The sequence below is a fragment of the Garra rufa genome, chromosome 9 (genome assembly GCF_049309525.1).
Source record: "Garra rufa chromosome 9, GarRuf1.0, whole genome shotgun sequence".
In the NCBI taxonomy this organism is placed as follows: domain Eukaryota; kingdom Metazoa; phylum Chordata; class Actinopteri; order Cypriniformes; family Cyprinidae; genus Garra; species Garra rufa.
Window position 1 is genome coordinate 33497472 of NC_133369.1, and position 19689 is coordinate 33517160.

A 19689-nucleotide genomic window follows, 5' to 3' on the forward strand; every position below is an offset into this window, starting at 1 on the left:
AGTGACATGAAAATCCCAGTTAATATAAAAGCTATTCCTCAAGATTCCTAGCGCTTAAAAGGGCTCCTAAGGCGAGATCTGCTAAGAGCAGGGAAGAGGACTTTTAGTGGCTTAAGCAGCTGCACAAAATGGCCAACAGAGGAGGCAGGAGAGATGTCCTGCAAACACTGGATGACAGGGAATTATTGAGACGCTACAGATTGGATCGTGCAGGAATCATGGGTAACACTTTACAATACGTGTGCACAAATAAGCATTAATTCATGCTTAATTAATGCACAGATAATCACGAGTTAATGTATAATTAATGAAGAACTAAACTATTTATTAATTATTACTACATCAGCAACTAATGAACATTCTATATGATTCATATATTAAGTAATCAATAAATTGTTATTAGTTAATTGTGCCATAATGTATTAATTCCATAATAACTTATTTTATTAACTAATAGTGTAAATTCATGTGTTAGTTACTACAGTGGTCAAAGCTGTATACTCCAGCTTCCAAGCTCCAAGCTTGTCTGCTGTAATTAATCATTAGCTAATGATTTCTAAAGATATCATTATGTTATGACTTTACTTATTGAGGCACAGAACTATGAACTAATTGTTAAGTAATATAGTTATAGCTAATTATTAATTAAAGCAGACAACTGCAAGTTGAAATACATGGCTTGAACACATTTTGGTAATTAATACATTAATTTACACAATTAGTTAATAAAAGGGGTTATTAGGGAATTAATACATTATGACACATTTAACTAATAACAATTTATTGATTACTTAATCTATGAATCATACAGAATGTTCATTAGTTGCTAATGTAGTAATCATTAATAAATAGTTTAGTTCTTCAAAAATTATACATCAACTTGTGATTATCTGTGCATTAATTAAACATGAATTAATGCACGTGTGTACACATATTGTAAAGTGTTACCGAATCATGTTTGTGGTGGATCTCCTTAGAGATGCAATTACTTCACCAACTGGGCCAGCAACAAACCTTGCTCCTCAGTCCAGTTCTGTCACAAGGACGGACTGAGACGAGCGGATCCATTCGCAGCATTTTATTAGGTACAGACAAAACACAAAGGGGCAGGCAGAAATCGTGGTCAAACACAGGCAGAAGGTCGGGGCTGGCAGCGAGAATCATACACAAGAGAGAGTCCAGGAATCGAAAACACGGGGAATCAAACACGGGAAGAAACGCTCAGAAATGCAGCCGGGGCAATACAAGACTTCGCCAAGAGCTAGGTGTGAGAGTGGCTTATATGCAGTGTGTGTAAATGAACTGCAGGTGTGTGAGTGTGTGAATGAGCTGCAGGTGTGAGCAGTGATGAGTGCAGTGGCTTGTGGGGGATGAAGTCCATAATGAGTGGTGTAAGAGTTACTGATAACGAAGGCTCAATCGTGACAGGTTCGGCTTGCGATTCCTTTTTTTCTCCATTTTCTGTGTTTGTAGGATATTTGTTAACAAGCCTTCATAAATAGACCAGCCAGCAATCACAGACATTGATAAAAGCTGAGCCGTGTTACCCTCGTTAAGACCACACTGAGTTGTAACGTTGCAATTTCTACTTCATTAAGGACAGCCCCTTGAGATAGGCCATCTTGTTTTCAATGGGGTCCATATGGGAGTGAAAGTACAAAATATGCCAGCTAGGATATTAATATGAGCAAATAAGACACGAATCATTATTTGAACAGGGTGTAATGAGCTTAAGTTTTCACATATTTTAGATTCTAATGTTAGGTTATAACCCCTACAGCTTACTATTCATTTTCCAGATATTTTCTTGAATGTGAAATATTATTTACAATTACAGTCTGCATAAGATTAGAGTGTATAATTATGTTTATTGATTTGAGGGTACATCCTTTGCTCATTATCACCAAAAGTTCATTTTCATCAAACTTGTAGGATCAACCAATCACGGCTTTTGAAATGATGACTCATACCTAGCAACGGGGTCAACCACACCTCCTCACTAAGATAGGATTTTCCATCCATTCCTTGCTCAAAGTTCACTGAAAATGTTCTGGGGCCATATGTATAAAGCTTCTCAGAGTCAAATTTTAGTCTTAAGTGTTTCAAAATTCTAAGAGTGACGTAATTTTACTCTTATTTCTGGACTTAAGATAAAGAGTGATTAATAAAAGTTCTTAAGTGTTAAGACTAGGTCTCAGCTCCTAAATTATTTAAGAGAGTTGGAGAGGTCTCCTAACCTAGTTAGGAGTAACACAATGGCAGCAAAAAGGAGGAAACACACACTTTACAATACACATATGACATATTGGAGTTATATGATGATATGGAGTTGATAAAATGATACAATCGTGACCATCAAGCGTTCTTTAATGTATTTATTTTTGTATTTTGTATTTTTGTATTTTGTTTTTGTAACTCCAATATGTCATATGTGTATTGTAAAGTGTGTGTTTCCTCCTTTTTGCTGCCATTGTGTTACTCCTAACTAGGTTAGGAGACCTCTCCAACTCTCTTAAATAACTTAGGAGCTGAGACCTAGTCTTAACACTTAAGAACTTTTATGAATCACTCTTTATCTTAAGTCCAGAAATAAGAGTAAAATTACGTCACTCTTAGAATTTTGAAACACTTAAGACTAAAATTTGACTCTGAGAAGCTTTATACATACGGCCCCAGGACTGTATTCTTAAAGATTCTAAGAATCCTCTCAGAAAGCTTTTAATTTAGCTTAAAAATTCCTACGTAGGAGTCTTAGTTTAAGAGTGATTCAGGATCAATCTAAGAGCAACTCTGAGTAAAGAAAAGACAAAAACTTTTATCTTAGTGTGGAGGCGGGGTTGACCCCGTTGCTAGCTATGACACAGCCTTTTGAAGACTGTGATTGGTTGGTTGTCCAAGAAGGAAATAAAAGAGCACTTTTAAGTGTAGGGTCTAGTTTAAGCCTTCACTTTGAAATTATAGGCATGATTTTTCCTGTTTTACCGCACTACCGCACACACATGTATTTAATCGACAGTTAATAGGAGCTCATCACGCATATTTGTGAGGGCTAAGTTAGGTGTTTTCCCTCGGTGTGGAAAAATGAGGCACCGTACAACATACAGGTGTCATAGTGCTAAGTGGACAAACTGCTCAGTTCGCAGAGCAGTGCCACAGTTAAACCAGCTTGTTAAATAAATGTTCATTATGAGTTTATATCAACAATGCACCTTTCCCTGTCTAATTGAAAATAACATGTTGATTTTATCTCATTAACATGTTATCTGTAGTTGATGTAATATCACATAAGCTTCATTGATATCTACTCAAATATTATCTTGTTTCAAATTAGCAAAGCCAGACAGGGCTAGGTGCATGTTGCTATTGCTTGTTGACAACGATAGTGTAATGACAGTATAACTAAAAAACAGCGCCATTGCACTGAGCGAAATCCAGAAATCGCGTTGTGAGAACTCCCGGAAGTGGTAAGTGTACCCCTCAGGCTCGATGGAACGTTCGAGGTGAATAAGGCGAATAGTGAGCCTGCTCATGTGAGTCACAGCAGCACAACAGCAATTATTTGATGGAACTACAATACAAACATTTAATTAAGACACTATTTAATATTTCAGTGTATTTAAACAAATGCTTTGCATTGTGGAAAATGATCACAAATTATTATTAGGGCCCGAGCCCAAAAGGGCAAAGGCCCTATTGTTTTTAGGGCCCGAGCCCAAAAGGGCGAAGGCCCTATTGTTCTTCTAAGGGTTATTATTAGGGCCCGAGCCCAAAAGGGCGAAGGCCCTATTGTTCTTCTAAGGATTCTTATTTTTAGGGCCCGAGCCCAAAAGGGCGAAGGCCCTATTGTTCTTCTAAGGATTCTTTTTTTTTTTTTTTTTTCAACCGTTGGGGCACTTTTGGGGGCCTTAACATACTCAAAAACTCTTGACAATTTGCACACACATTGGAATCTGCCGTCGTCCGGACGCACAGAGGCTGGGACCCGGGCGTGGTTCAGGGCCTCTACAGCGCCCCCTGGAACACAGTTTGAAAACTTGATGTACTGCGCACACATACTTGCACGTATTGATATGAAACTCGGTACACATATAGAACTCATCGAGCTGAACAACTTTTGTACTCTATGTCATAGGCTCCACGCAACAGGAAGTGAGATATTTAGGGCTGTTTAAAAAGCGCATGCTCTGGAATTTAACGTACTCCTCCCAGGGTTTCCATAGGATTGTCACCAAACTCGGTCAGCATGATCTCAAGACATTGGGGATGCTAAATTGCGAAGGGATTTTTGATATCTCGAACGGTTTGGCCGTGGCAAGGCGACAAAGTTATGGCGAGAAATGAGAAACAGGAAGTGTCTAATAACTGTTGCACACATTGACTGATTCTGATGAAACTTCACCAGTTTGTTCGTTGTATGATGCCGATTCCATAAATGTGACTATTATGAGTCAAAGTTATAGCGCCACCAACTGGCAGCAGGAAGCGTGTCATTTTCAAAATGCTTTGAAATCAGCCTCTTAATTTTACTTGATTTTCTTTAAACTTCATCAAAATCATGTCAAAACACGGCCGATAAGAATATGTAAAGGGGTCGATGATAAATCAAATGCTGTTGCCATGGCAACGTGTCAAACTTTAAAATTAGATTCCTGTCTTTTCGAGGCAGATAACATGCTAAGAATTTCATGAAACTCAACACACACATCAATATTAATGATAGTTAGACACTGGCAAAAGGTCATAAATGGGCGTGGAGCAGGCACTCTATAGCGCCATCTTTTGACAAAAGTTGGGGGGTTAGGTTTTCCTACAGTCACCAAACTCTGTACATATATTGTTCTCATCAATCTGGACAACTTTCTTAATTAAACTCATTAGCTAAGACCAACAGGAAGCCGGCTATTTTGATTTGAATGTGGATTTTTTGAAAAATCAGGCTGTAAACAAATTCACACTCCTTCTAAGAACAACAAGCTTTTCACACCAAACTTTTTTAACATGAAGAGAAGATTCTGAAGATGTTAAATTGCGGGATATCTTGAACGGTGTTGACGTGGTGATTTTTTAAAGATATAGTAAAAAAGATGAGCGTAGTTTTTTTATATCTTTAAAGTGCAGCATCCAAACTCTTTAAAACTTTTTTCACACAGAGATCTTATCATTCTGAGCAAGTGCTGTTAATATAAATTTTATACAAGCTTCTATGAATTAAAGAAAATTAAAAAAATAAATCAGGAACCTGCTGTCACTCAGCAGGCTGAATGTCTCTATGTGTGTGTGTGTGTGTGTTCAGTCACCACAGAATGACAGTCAGAGTGAGAGAGTGCAGGGTGGAGGGGTGAAAGGGAGAGAGAGTGAAACTGTTTTGCAATAGACCATCTTTGAGGAAGAAATACACATATGTAGAGTAATCGACATAAATATGTCTGATCTTTGAGAGTCGGATATTTTGAGAAAATATAAAGGGTCACTAAGTCTTTCATTGTTTGTATTTTGCAGTTGTTGCAGTTTTTTTACTGAACTGTACCATGAACTTGTCCTATTCAGTCACATAGCAAAAGATTAAGAAAAATACAACTTTTTTTGCATGAGCAATTTATCTTCATTGATAGACATTTATTTTCATTGTTAATTTAAATTTTATATTTAATAAATAAAACTATTTCAAGACAAACTTTGACAACAAAACAAACTTTGCTGTTATCTGTTCAAAACATCTGAAAATTGTACCATTTTAAGATGAGTTTTATATATATATCGCCCCATTACAATACTAAACTTGATTTTTAAAGATTTTTACACTTTGTGTATTGCTGTACACCCACATGAACTGTGTTCATGTTCATGTTAATTCACAGTACATAAACTAATGTTAAAATATACTATTTTACCATTAAACAATATATGAATACTTTTTTTTAGCTTAATATTAATTAACATTAATAAATACTATTTAATTATTGTTCATGTTAACTAATATAGTTAATGTTAACAAATGAAACTGGTTGGCAATTTTATATATTGTGTGTATGTGTCTGTGTGTTGATTTTAAAGTTTAACCCTTTCAATTCAGTAAACTTTAAATCCAAACTGGCTGAGGGTTACTGTGAATGCATGTGCCAACTAGGCACCGTTTCCCTAATTGATTCTTTCTTAGTTATGTAGCGCTTAAAAGTGATGTCTTATAACAGGAGTCACCTGCAAAGCAATATCCACACACAAATTGTACAGATAGGTAACGATGACATTTAAGCAAAAGTGGTGGATGTAATGCAAGCAATAATAACATTTTGTTATCATCATGAATTACATGTTCTTATCATCATCATCAGAATATAGGGAAAATGTTCCCTATATTGTGAACGGCTTTGGGATATCTTGAACGGTGTTGATGTGGTGATTTATGAAAGTAACAATAAAAAAAGATGAAGAGTTATTTTCATATATCTTTAAATTGCATTATTCTAACTCATCAAAACTTTTTACATATAAAGAACAAGAAATTCTTAGGAAATACGTGTAGTTTCAAAATGTTATCATGCTCAGAGGCCCCAAAAACATTAAAAGTGTCATATAAATTTGTCAGATTAAAGCTCTAATACCAGGGATGAACACTAGAGGTCCTCATAAAATAAGGAATCGTTTGACCTCTAATGCTATTTAGCTCATTCTCAGTGTATAAGAATGACAATAATCCATAGAATCAGTTGATATGTACTGTACTGTCAGTGTACTTTTACATAATTATTTTGTATAGGTGCTTAAAGAGCATTAAAATCTTTTTTTTATCTTTTAAGGAAAAATTATATGATTTAAATACATATATACACTCTCACTGATAGAACAAAAAATCTTATAAGTATGACACTATACTGCTCAGTTCACTTAATTAGAATGAGAAACAAACACAAAAAGGCCAAAAAAATCAACTAAGTTAATATGTATTTATTTTTAATATATTTGTTTATAATTATTTCACAGATGCTTATAGATTATTAAAATAATATTTAAAAATGCTTGTAGACCATAAAACATGGTAACTATTTAAAATAGGGTCTCTTTTGTTAACAATGGTTAATGAACTAACAAACACGAACAAACAACAAACAATATATTTGTACTCGATTTTCTTCAAACTTCATCAGAATAATGTAAAAGCCCTGATGCATCAAATGCTGTTGCCATGGCAAATAAATAAAAATAAAAAATACATTCAAATATTTGTTTCCTGTGATATTTAAGGCAGATAGCGTGCTTAGAATTTCATTTTCCATTTTCAGTTTTCAATTATTTATTATATATTTAAAGTGCAGCATCCTAACTCTTTGAAACTTTTTTCATACAAATAACTATTCATTCTGATCAAACACAGTTCATTTCATAATTATACAAAACTCCACGAATGAAAGAAAATAAAAAAACATATCTGATCTCACTCTGCTCTGCACCCTATGTGTGTGTTTGTGTGGTAAGTGGCTGAGTGGGGATGGGTGGTAAGAGAAAGAGTCAGAGAGGAGGAGAGACAGTAAGGGTTAGTCCAAAGGGTTACTGTGAATGCATGTGCCAACTGTGCACCGTTTTCCTGATGCTATCGGGATGGCGACTGCACAGACGGCGAGGGCCCGGTCATCGCTGCTTGCAGCTTTAATTCTAAGGATTATTATTATTAGGGCCCGAGCCCAAAAGGGCGAAGGCCCTATTGTTCTTCTAAGGATTCTTATTTTTTTTTTTTTTTTTTTTTTGTTAACCTTCCGGGCACTTAAGGGGGTCTTAACATACTCAAAAACTCTTGAAAATTTGCACACACGTCGGAATCTGCGGCCATCAGGACGTCACAGAGGCTGGTACCGGGGCGTGGCAAGGGGACTCTACAGCGCCCCCTGGAATTTTGAGGGCCATATAGCACACATACTTGAACGTACACATATGAAACTCGGTACACATATAGAACTCATTGAGCTGAACAACTTTTGTACTCTATGTCATTTTCTCAACGCAACAGGAAGTGAGATATTTAGGGCTGTGTAAAAAGCGCATGCTCTGGAATTTAACGTACTCCTCCCAGGATTTCCATACGATTGTCACCAAACTCGGTCAGCATGATCTCAAGACATTGGGGACGCTAAATTGCGAGGGAATTTTTGATATCTCGAACGGTTTGGCCGTGGCAAGGCGACAAAGTTATGGCGAGAAATGAGAAACAGGAAGTGTCTCATAACTGTTGCACACATTGCCGGATTCTGATGAAACTTCACCAGATTGTTCGTTGTATGATGCCGATTCCATAAATGTGACTATTATAAGTCAAAGTTATAGCGCCACCAACTGGCAGCAGTAAGCGTGTCATTTTCAAAATGCTTTGAAATCAGCCTCTTAATTTTACTTGATTTTCTTTAAACTTCATCAAAATCATGTCAAAACACGGCCGATAAGAATATGTAAAGGGGTCGATGATAAATCAAATGCTGTTGCCATGGCAACGTGTCAAACTTTAAAATTAGATTCCTGTCTTTTCGAGGCAGATAACATGCTAAGAATTTCATGAAACTCAACACACACATCAATATTAATGATAGTTAGACACTGGCAAAAGGTCATAAATGGGCGTGGAGCAGGCACTCTATAGCGCCATCTTTTGACAAAAGTTGGGGGGTTAGTTTTTCCTACAGTCACCAAACTCTGTACATATATTGTTCTCATCAATCTGGACAACTTTCTAAATTAAACTCATTAGCTAAGACCAACAGGAAGCCGGATATTTCCATTTGAATGTGTTTTTTTGGAAAAATCAGGCTGTAAACAAATTCACACTTCTTCTAAGAACAACCAGCTTTTCACACCAAACTTTTTTAACATGAAGAGAAGATTCTGAAGATGTTAAATTGCGAGCGGATATTGGATATCTTGAACGGTGTTGACGTGGTGATTTTTTAAAGATGTAGTAAAAAACATAACCGTCATTTTTTTTATATCTTTAAAGTGCAGCATCCAAACTCTTTAAAACTTTTTTCACACAGAGATCTTATCATTCTGAGCAAGTGGTGTAAATATCAATTTTATACAAGCTTCTATGAATTAAAGAAAATTAAAAAAAGAAATTAGAAACCTGCTGTCACTCTGCCTGTGCCTGTCTGTGTTCAGTCACCATTGAGTCACTGAAGAGTGACTGAAGGGGGAGGGGTGTAAGGGAGAGAGACCAGTGGAACATGGTGTTTTGCTTAAGACCATCTTTGAGGAAGATGCACATTGCTGTAGCGTAATCGACATAAATATGTCTGATATTTTGAGAAAATATAAAGGGTCATTAAATCTTTCATTGTTTGTATTTTGCAGTTGTTGTTTTTTATTTATTTTTACTGAACTGTACCATGAACTTGTCCTATTCAGTCACATAGCAAAAGATTAAGAAAAATACAACTTTTAAGCATGAGTGATTTATCTTCATTGTAGACAATATTTTCATAGTGTTATTTATTGAATATAAAATTATAATAATTAAAAATTTCAAGACAAACTTTGACAACAAAACAAACTTTGCTGTTATCTGTTCAAAACATCCGAAAACCATCATTTGAAGATCAGTTATATATATATCGCCCCATTAAAACACTCAACTTGATTTTTAAAGATATTTTGAAAGAATTAAGCGTTTATAGAGCACTTTATTGTGTATTGCTGTACACCCACATGAACTGTGTTCATGTTTATGTTAATTCATAGTACATAAACTAAAAGATACTAATTTACCTTTAAACAATATATGAATACTTTTTTTTTAGCTTAATATTAATTAACATTAATAAATGCTATTTAATTATTGTTCATGTTAACTAATATAGTTAATGTTAACAAATGAAACTGGATGGCAACATTTTATATATTGTGTGTATGTGTCTCTGTGTTGATTTTCAAGTGTAACCCTTTCAATTCAGTAAACTTAAAATCCAAACAAGCAGAGGGTTACTGTGAATGCATTTGCCAACTGTGCACCGTTTTCCTAATTGATTCTTAGTTATGTAGCGCTTAAGAGTGATGTCTTATAACAGGAGTCACCAGCAAAGCAATATCCACATACAAATTGTACAGATAGGTAACGATTTAAGCAGAAGTGGTGAATGTAATGCAAGCAATAATAACATTTTGTTATCATCATGAATTACATGTTCTTATCATCATCATCAGAATATAGGGAAAATGTTCACATTTGGTTCACAGTTGGCATTATCTGAAGTCCTTGCAGGGGATTAGGTTTATAGCAAACTCCTCCTAGACATTTAATGAAATCAACATTATATTTGGTCAGTCTGATCTAGAGGCCTTAGAGATGTTAAATTGTGAAGATCTTGAGTTTCAGTGGCGGCCTGACAAAGTTTGATGTTTCGCCATGGACATAGGTGTAATAACTCAGCCATAAAATGTCTGATCTGCCTCAAACTTCAGAGGTTTGGTAAGAGTCCTGGCCTGAAGACACCTAAAGGCCAATATTCAGATATTATCATAGCGCCACCTGTTGACACCAGGATATATCATATCTTTCACTAACTCAAACATACCAAGGTCAATCTGCACCAAACTTCATATGTTTGATAATAGTGCTGGCCTGAACACATCTACATGCCATTTATAGGCATAGCGCCACCAGCTGCCAATGGGAAGTTTGGCACATTTAAATGACTTATGACATATTTCTCATATATTTACTGTATTAAAAGCATACTGCCCACCGTTTGCTGTTTTCCTAAAGCCACCGGTCGACGGTGAGCCCGGGTGCGAGGGCCCGTTCATCGCTGCTCGCAGCTTTAATTAGGGCCCGAGCACCGATGGTGTGAGGACCCTATTGAATCTGCTCCGTTTATTATTATTAGGGCCCGAGCACCGATGGTGTGAGGACCCTATTGGATCTGCTCCGTTTATTATTATTATTATTATTATTATTAGGGCCCGAGCACTACAGTGCGAGGACCCTATTGGAATTGCTCCGTTTATTATTATTCTTCTTCTTCTCCAAAATGAAAAGTCTTTTTGAGGGCCTAAACATGCCCGAAAACTCACGAAACTTTGCACACGCATCAGACCTGGCGAAAATTTACATCTGATATGGTTTTCAAAAGTGGGTGTGGCAAAATGGCTCGATAGCGCCACCTATAAAATTACAACGGAGTGCGCCTCGAGCTACGTTTCACGTACATGTACGAAACTCGGTACACATATGTAACACACCAATACCTACAAAAAAGTCTCCTGGTGCAACATCCGAAACCCAACAGGAAGTCCGTTATATTGAATTTCCTGTACGATTTTTGTGCAGTTTTTGCCATTTTCAGGCCTCGTACTTTAACGAACTCCTCCTACAGTTTTTATCCGATCATCTTCAAATTTGCTGAGTGTCATCATAAGGCCTTCGCGATGTTAAATTGCGAAGCTTTAGAGTTTTCGTCGATGGGCGTGTCCGTGGCGGCCTGACAAACTTTGATGTTTCGCCATGAAAAAGGAAGTTGCTATAACTCAGGCATACGATGTCCGATCTGCCTCAAACTTCACATGTTTGATGACAGTCCGGTCCTTAACACATGTCAGTGCCCAAATTCAGTTATAGTCATAGCGCCACCTGCTGACAACAGGAAATGACATGTTTAACACTGTTACGGACTCTTAGCAACATATTGAAAAGCGTTAACAAGTCGTAAATAGGCTAGCAACATGCTACAAACATGGTAAAACATGCTAGCAACACTTAGCTAAGAGCTAAAGCATGCTATTAATAAAAATACAAAAGGAAATTGCTGTAACTCATGTATATACTGTTGAATCTGACCCAAACTTAATATTCAACATGCTACAAAAATAATAAAGCATGCTAGCAACACTTAGCTAATATGCTAAAGCATGCTAATAATACAATAAAACAGGAAGTTACTCTAACTCAGGCATACCATGTCCAATCAGCCCCAAACTTAACATGTTTGATAAGCATCCTGGCCTAAACACACGCCCATGCCTGTATTCAGTTATAGTCATAGCGCCACCAGCTGGTAACAGGAAGCCATATGTTTAATACTGTTGTGGATGACTAGCAACATTTAAAAAAAAATCAACAACTGTTAAAAAGGGTAGAAACATGCTAGAAACATGCTATAACATGTTAGCAACATTTAGCTAAGTGCTAAAGCATGCTCTTAATGCAATGAAACAGGAAGTTACTGTAACTCAGGCATGCAATGTCCAATCAGCCCCAAACTTCACATGTTTGATAACAGTCGTGACCTGAAGATGTCTACATGCCAATATTCAGTTATAGTTATAGCGCCACCTACTGTCAACAGGAAGTGACATGTTTAACACTGTGACACACTATTAGCAACACACTAAAAAAGCCATTGAGTGCTAAACTAGTTTAAAACGTACTCAAACATGCTAGCAACACTTACTTAGTGCTAAAGCATGTTGTTAAAGACATAAAACAGGAAGTTACTGTAACTCACGCATGCAATGTCCAATCAGCCCCAAACTTCACATGTTTGATAAGACTCTTGGCCTGAAGATATATACATGCCCATATTCAGTTATAGTCACAGCGCCACCTGCTGACAACAGGAAGTGATGTTTAATGGTGTTACGGACTCCTAGCAACATATTAAAAAGCTTTAGCGAGTTTTAAATAGGCTAGCATCATGCTAGAATCATGTTAAAACATGCTAGCAACACTTAGCTAAGAGCTAAAGCATGATATTAATACAAAGAAAAATAAGTGTAACTCATGCATACTATGTCCAATCTGACCCAAGCTTAATATGTTTGATAAGAGTGCTGGTCTGAACACAAGCCAATGCCCATATTCAGTTATAGTCATAGTGCCACCTGCTGGCAACAGGAAGTCACATGTTTAATACTGTTGTGGATGTCAAGCAACATTTTAAAAATATCAACAACTGTTAAATAGGGTAGCAACGTGCTAGAAACATGTTAGCAACATTTAGCTAAGTGCTAAAGCATACTCTTAATGCAATGAAACAGGAAGTTACTGTAACTCAGGCATGCAATCAGCCCCAAACTTAATATGTTTGATAAGAGTCCTGGCCTGAATACATTTACATGCCAGTATTTAGTTATAGTCATAGCGCCACCAGCTGGCAACAGCAAATTACTTGTTTTACACTAACATAAGCATGCAATGTAAAATTTGCACCAAACTTGGCATGTTTGCCAATAGTCCTGGCCTGAAGACATCTAAAAGCCAATATTTCGTAATAGCGCCACCTGTTGGCAGCAGGATATGTCATGACTTACACTCAAGCATGCCATGTTCAAGCTTCACCAAACTTCATATGTTTCATGAAAGCACTGGCCTGAACACATCTGCATGCCAATATTCAGTTATAGGCATAGCGCCACCAGCTGGCAGCAGGAAGATTGGCACATATCAATGACTTTGACATATTCCTCCTACATTTACTGTGTTAATAGCATAGTGCCCACCATTCGCCACCGATCGGCGGTGAGCCCGAGTGCGAGGGCCCTACCATCGCTGCTTGCAGCTTTAATTAGGGCCCGAGCACTACAGTGCGAGGACCCTATTGGAATTGCTCCGTTTATTCTTCTTCTTCTTCTTCTTCTTCTTCTTCTTCTTCTTCTTCTCCAAAATGAAAAGTCTTTTTGAGGGCCTAAACATGCCCGAAAACTCACGAAACTTTGCACACGCATCAGACCTGGCGAAAATTTACATCTGATATGGTTTTCAAAAGTGGGTGTGGCAAAATGGCTCGATAGCGCCACCTATAAAATTTCAACAGAGTGCCCCTCGAGCTACGTTTCATGTACATGTACGAAACTCGGTACACATATGTAACACACCAATACCTACAAAAAAGTCTCTTGGTGCAACATCCGAAACCCAACAGGAAGTCCGTTATATTGAATTTCCTGTACGATTTTTGTGCAGTTTTTGCCATTTTCAGGCCTCATACTTTAACGAACTCCTCCTACAGTTTTTATCCGATCATCTTCAAATTTGCTGAGTGTCATCATAAGGCCTTTGCGATGTTAAATTGCGAAGCTTTAGAGTTTTCGTCGAAGGGCGTGTCCGTGGCGGCCGGACAAACTTTGATGTTTCGCCATGAAAAAGGAAGTTGCTATAACTCAGGCATACAATGTCCGATCTGCCTCAAACTTCACATGTTTGATGACAGTCCGGTCCTGAACACACGTCAGTGCCCATATTCAGTTATAGTCATAGCGCCACCTGCTGACAACAGGAAATGACATGTTTAACACTGTTACGGACTCCTAGAAACATATTGAAAAGCGTTAACAAGTCTTAAATAGGCTAGCAACATGCTACAAACATGCTAAAACATGCTAGCAACACTTAGCTAAGAGCTAAAGCATGCTATTAATACAAATACAAAAGGAAATTGCTGTAACTCATGTATATAATGTTGAATCTGACCCAAACTTAATATTCAACATGCTACAAAAATAATAAAGCATGCTAGCAACACTTAGCTAATATGCTAAAGCATGCTAATAATACAATGAAACAGGAAGTTACTCTAACTCAGGCATACAATGTCCAATCAGCCCCAAACTTAACATTTTTGATAAGAATCCTGGCCTAAACACACGCCCATCCCTGTATTCAGTTATAGTCATAGCGCCACCAGCTGGTAACAGGAAGCCACATGTTTAATACTGTTGTGGATGCCTAGCAACATTTTAAAAAAATTCAACAACTGTTAAACAGGGTAGCAACATGCTAGAAACATGCTATAACATGTTAGCAACATTTAGCTAAGTGCTAAAGCATACTCTTAATGCAATGAAACAGGAAGTTACTGTAACTCAGGCATGCAATGTCCAATCAGCCCCAAACTTCACACGTTTGATAACAGTCCTGGCCTGAAGATATCTACATGCCAATATTCAGTTATAGTTATAGCGCCACCTACTGTCAACAGGAAGTGACATGTTTAACACTGTGACACACTATTAGCAACACACTAAAAAAGCCATTGAGTGCTAAACTAGTTTAAAGCGTACTCAAACATGCTAGCAACACTTACTTAGTGCTAAAGCATGTTGTTAAAGACATAAAACAGGAAGTTACTGTAACTCAGACATGCAATGTCCAATCAGCCCCAAACTTCACGTTTGATAAGAGTCCTGGCCTGAAGATATATACATGCCCATATTCAGTTATAGTCACAGCGCCACCTGTTGACAACAGGAAGTGACGTTTAATGGTGTTACGGACTCCTAGCAACATAATAAAAAGCGTCAGCAAGTTTTAAATAGGCTAGCATCATGCTAGAATCATGTTAAAACATGCTAGCAACACTTAGCTGAGAGCTAAAGCATGATATTAATACAAAGAAAAATAAGTGTAACTCATGCATACAATGTCCAATCTGACCCAAGCTTAATATGTTTGATAAGAGTCCTGGTCTGAACACAAGCCCATGCCCATATTCAGTTATAGTGATAGTGCCACCTGCTGGCAACAGGAAGTCACATGTTTAATACTGTTGTGGATGCCAAGCAACATTTTAAAAATATCAACAAGTGTTAAATAGGGTAGCAACATGCTAGAAACATGTTAGCAACATTTAGCTAAGTGCTAAACATATTCTTAATGCAATGAAACAGGAAGTTACTGTAACTCAGGCATGCAATGTCCAATCAGCCCCAAACTTAATATGTTTGATAAGAGTCTTGGCCTGAATACATTTACATGCCAATATTCAGTTATAGTCATAGCGCCACCAGCTGGCAACAGCAAATTACTTGTTTTACACTAACTTAAGCATGCAATGTACAATTTGCACCAAACTTGACATGTTTGCCAATAGTCCTGGCCTGAAGACATCTAAAAGCCAATATTTTGTAATAGCGCCACCTGTTGGCAGCAGGATATGTCATGACTTACACTCAAGCATGCCATGTTCAAGCTTCTCCAAACTTCATATGTTTGATAAAAGCACTGGCCTGAACACATCTGCATGCCAATATTCAGTTATAGGCATAGCGCCACCAGCTGGCAGAAGGAAGATTGGCACATATCAATGACTTTGACATATTCCTCCTACATTTTCTGTGTTAATAGCATAGTGCCCACCATTCGCCACCGATCGGCGGTGAGCCCGAGTGCGAGGGCCCTACCATCGCTGCTTGCAGCTTTAATTATTATTATTATTATTATTCTCCAAAATGAATCGCATTTTAGAGGACCTAAACATTCCCGAAAACTCACAAAACTTTGCACACACATCAAACCTGGCGAAAATTTACGTCTGATTAGGGTTTCAGAAGTGGGTGTGGCAAAATGGCTCGACAGCGCCACCTTTAGATGTTCAGCGGTGTGCGCTTTCAGCTGTGATTCACGTACATGCACGGAAATCGGTACACACATGTAACACACCAAAATCTACAAAAAAGCCTCTTGGAGCAAAATCCGGAACCCCACAGGAAGTCGGTTAATATTAATATTCTCAACAAAATTTGTGTCATTTTTGCCATTTTCAGGCGTCGTACTTGAACGAACTCCTCCTAGAGATTTATTCGGATCAACGCCAAATTTGCAGAGTCTATTCTAAAGCCCTTTGTGACGTTAAATTGTGAAGATCTAGAGTTTTCATCAGAGGGCGTGTCCGTGGCGGCCTCGCAAATTTCCATGTTTCGCCATGAAAAAGGAAGTTGCTATAACTCAGGCATACAATGTCCGATCTGTCCCAAACTTCTCATGTGTGATAACACTCCTGACCTGATGACATCTACATGCCCATATTCAGTTTTACTCATAGCGCCACCTGCTGGCAACAGGAAGTGTCATGCTGTATTCTGCAACAAACTCCTCCAAGAGATTTAATCAGATCAACACCAAAATTGGTCAGTCTAATAAAAAGGCTTTAGTGATGTTAAATTGTGAAGATCTTGAGTTTTCGTTGAAGGGCGTGTCCGTGGCGGCCTGACAAATTTCGAGGTCTCGCCATGGATATAAAACTTGTTATAACTCAGCCATAAAATGTCCGATTTGCCTCAAACTTCCCATGTTTGATAAGAGTCCTGGCCTGAACCAATCTGAAGGCAAATATTCTATTAAAATCACAGCGCCACCTGTTGGCATCAGGAAATGACTTGTACCAAACTCCTCCTAGAGATTTAATGATATCAACATTATATTTGGACAGTCTGATCTAGAGGCCTTAGAGATGTTAAATTGTGAAGATCTTGAGTTTTCGTCAAAGGGCGTGTCCTTGGTGGCCTGACAAAGTTTGATGTTTCGCCATGGACATAGAAGTTGTTATAACTCAGCCATAAAATGTCCGATCTGCCTCAAACTTCACATGTTTGGTAAAAGTCCTGGCCTGAAAACATCTAAAGGCAAATATTCAGATATTATCATAGCGCCACCTATTGGCAGTAGGATATATCATATCTTGCACTAACTCAAACATACCAAGGTCAATCTGCACCAAACTTCATATGTTTGATGAAAGTGCTGGCCTGAACACATCTACATGCCAATAATCAGTTATAGGCATAGCGCCACCAGCTGGCAGCAGGAAGTTTGACACATTTAAGTGACTTTGATCTATTTTTCCTACATTTAATGTATTAAAAGCATACTGCCCACCGTTTGCTGTTTTCCTAAAGCCACGGGTCGGTGGTGAGCCCGGGTGCGAGGGCCCGTTCATCGCTGCTTGCAGCTTTAATTATTATTCTTCTTCTTCTCCAAAGTGAATCGCATTTTAGAGGACCTAAACATTCCCGAAAACTCACAAAACTTTGCACACACATCAAACCTGGCGAAAATTTACGTCTGATTTGGGTTTCAGAAGTGGGTGTGGCAAAATGGCTCGACAGCGCCACCTTTAGACATTCAGCGGTGTGCGCTTTCAGCTGTGATTCACGTACGTACACGGAAATCGGTACACACATGTAACACACCAAAACCTACAAAAAAGCCTCTTGGAGCAAAATCCGGAACCCAACAGGAAGTCGGTTAATATTAATATTCTCAACAAAATTTGTGTCATTTTTGCCATTTTCAGGCGTCGTACTTGAACGAACTCCTCCTACAGATTTATTCGGATCAACGCCAAATTTGCAGAGTCTAGTCTAAAGCCCTTTGTGACGTTAAATTGTGAAGATCTAGAGTTTTCATCGGAGGGCGTGTCCGTGGCGGCCTCGCAAATTTCGATGTTTCGCCATGAAAAAGGAAGTTGCTATAACTCAGGCATACAATGTCCGATCTGTCCCAATCTTCACATGTGTGATAACACTCCTGACCTGATGACATCTACATGCCCATATTCAGTTTTACTCATAGCGCCACCTGCTGGCAACAGGAAGTGTCATTCTGTACTCTGCAACAAACTCCTCCAAGAGATTTAATCAGATCAACACCAAAATCGGTCAGTCTAATAAAAAGGCTTTAGCGATGTTAAATTGCGAAGATCTTGAGTTTTCATTGAAGGGCGTGTCCGTGGCGTCCTGACAAATTTTGAGGTCTCGCCATGGATCTAAAACTTGTTATAACTCAGCCATAAAATGTCCGATTTGCCTCAAACTTCACATGTTTGATAAGAGTCCTGGCCTGAACCAATATGAAGGCCAATATTCTATTATAATCACAGCGCCACCTGTTGGCAACAGGAAATTACTTGTATCAAACTCCTCCTAGAGATTTAATGATATCAACATTATATTTTGTCAGTCTGATCTAGAGGCCTTAGAGATGTTAAATTGTGAAGATGAATGAATGAATGAATGATGCATTTATATAGCGCTTTTATTGTGTATTGCCATACACCCAAAGCGCTTTACAATCATATGGGGGATCTCTCCCCAACCATCACCATTGATGGTTCAATGATCTTGAGTTTTCGTCAAAGGGCGTGTCCGTGGTGGCCTGACAAAGTTTGATGTTTTGCCATGGACATAGAAGTTGTTATAACTCAGCCATAAAATGTCCAATCTGCCTCAAACTTCACATGTTTGGTAAGAGTCCTGGCCTGAAGACATCTACAGGCCAATATTCAGATATTATCATAGCGCCACCTATTGACAGCAGGATATATCATATCTTGCATTAACTTAAACATACCAAGGTCAATCTGCACCAAACTTCATATGTTTGATGAAAGTGCTGGCCTGAACACATCTACATGCCAATAATCAGTTATAGGCATAGCGCCACCAGCTGGCAGCAGGAAGTTTGACACATTTAAGTGACTTTGATCTATTTTTCCTACATTTACTGTATTAAAAGCATACTGCCCACCGTTTGCTGTTTTCCTAAAGCCACCGGTCGGCGGTGAGCCCGGGTGCGAGGGCCCGTTCATCGCTGCTTGCAGCTTTAATTAGGGCCCGAGCCCAGAATGGGCGAAGGCCCTATTGTTTTTCTAAGGATTATTATTAGGGCCCGAGCCCAGAATGGGCGAAGGCCCTCTTGTTTTCCTAAGGATTCTTTTTTTTTTTTTTTTTTTTTTTTGTTAACCTTCCGGGCACTTAAGGGAGTCTTAACATGCTCAAAAACTCTTGAAAATTTGCACACATGTCAGAATCTGCGGCCATCAGGACGTCACAGAGGCTGGTACCGGGGCGTGGCAAGGGGACTCTACAGCGCCCCCTGGAATTTTTAGGGCCATATAGCACACATACTTGAACGTACACATATGAAACTCGGTACAC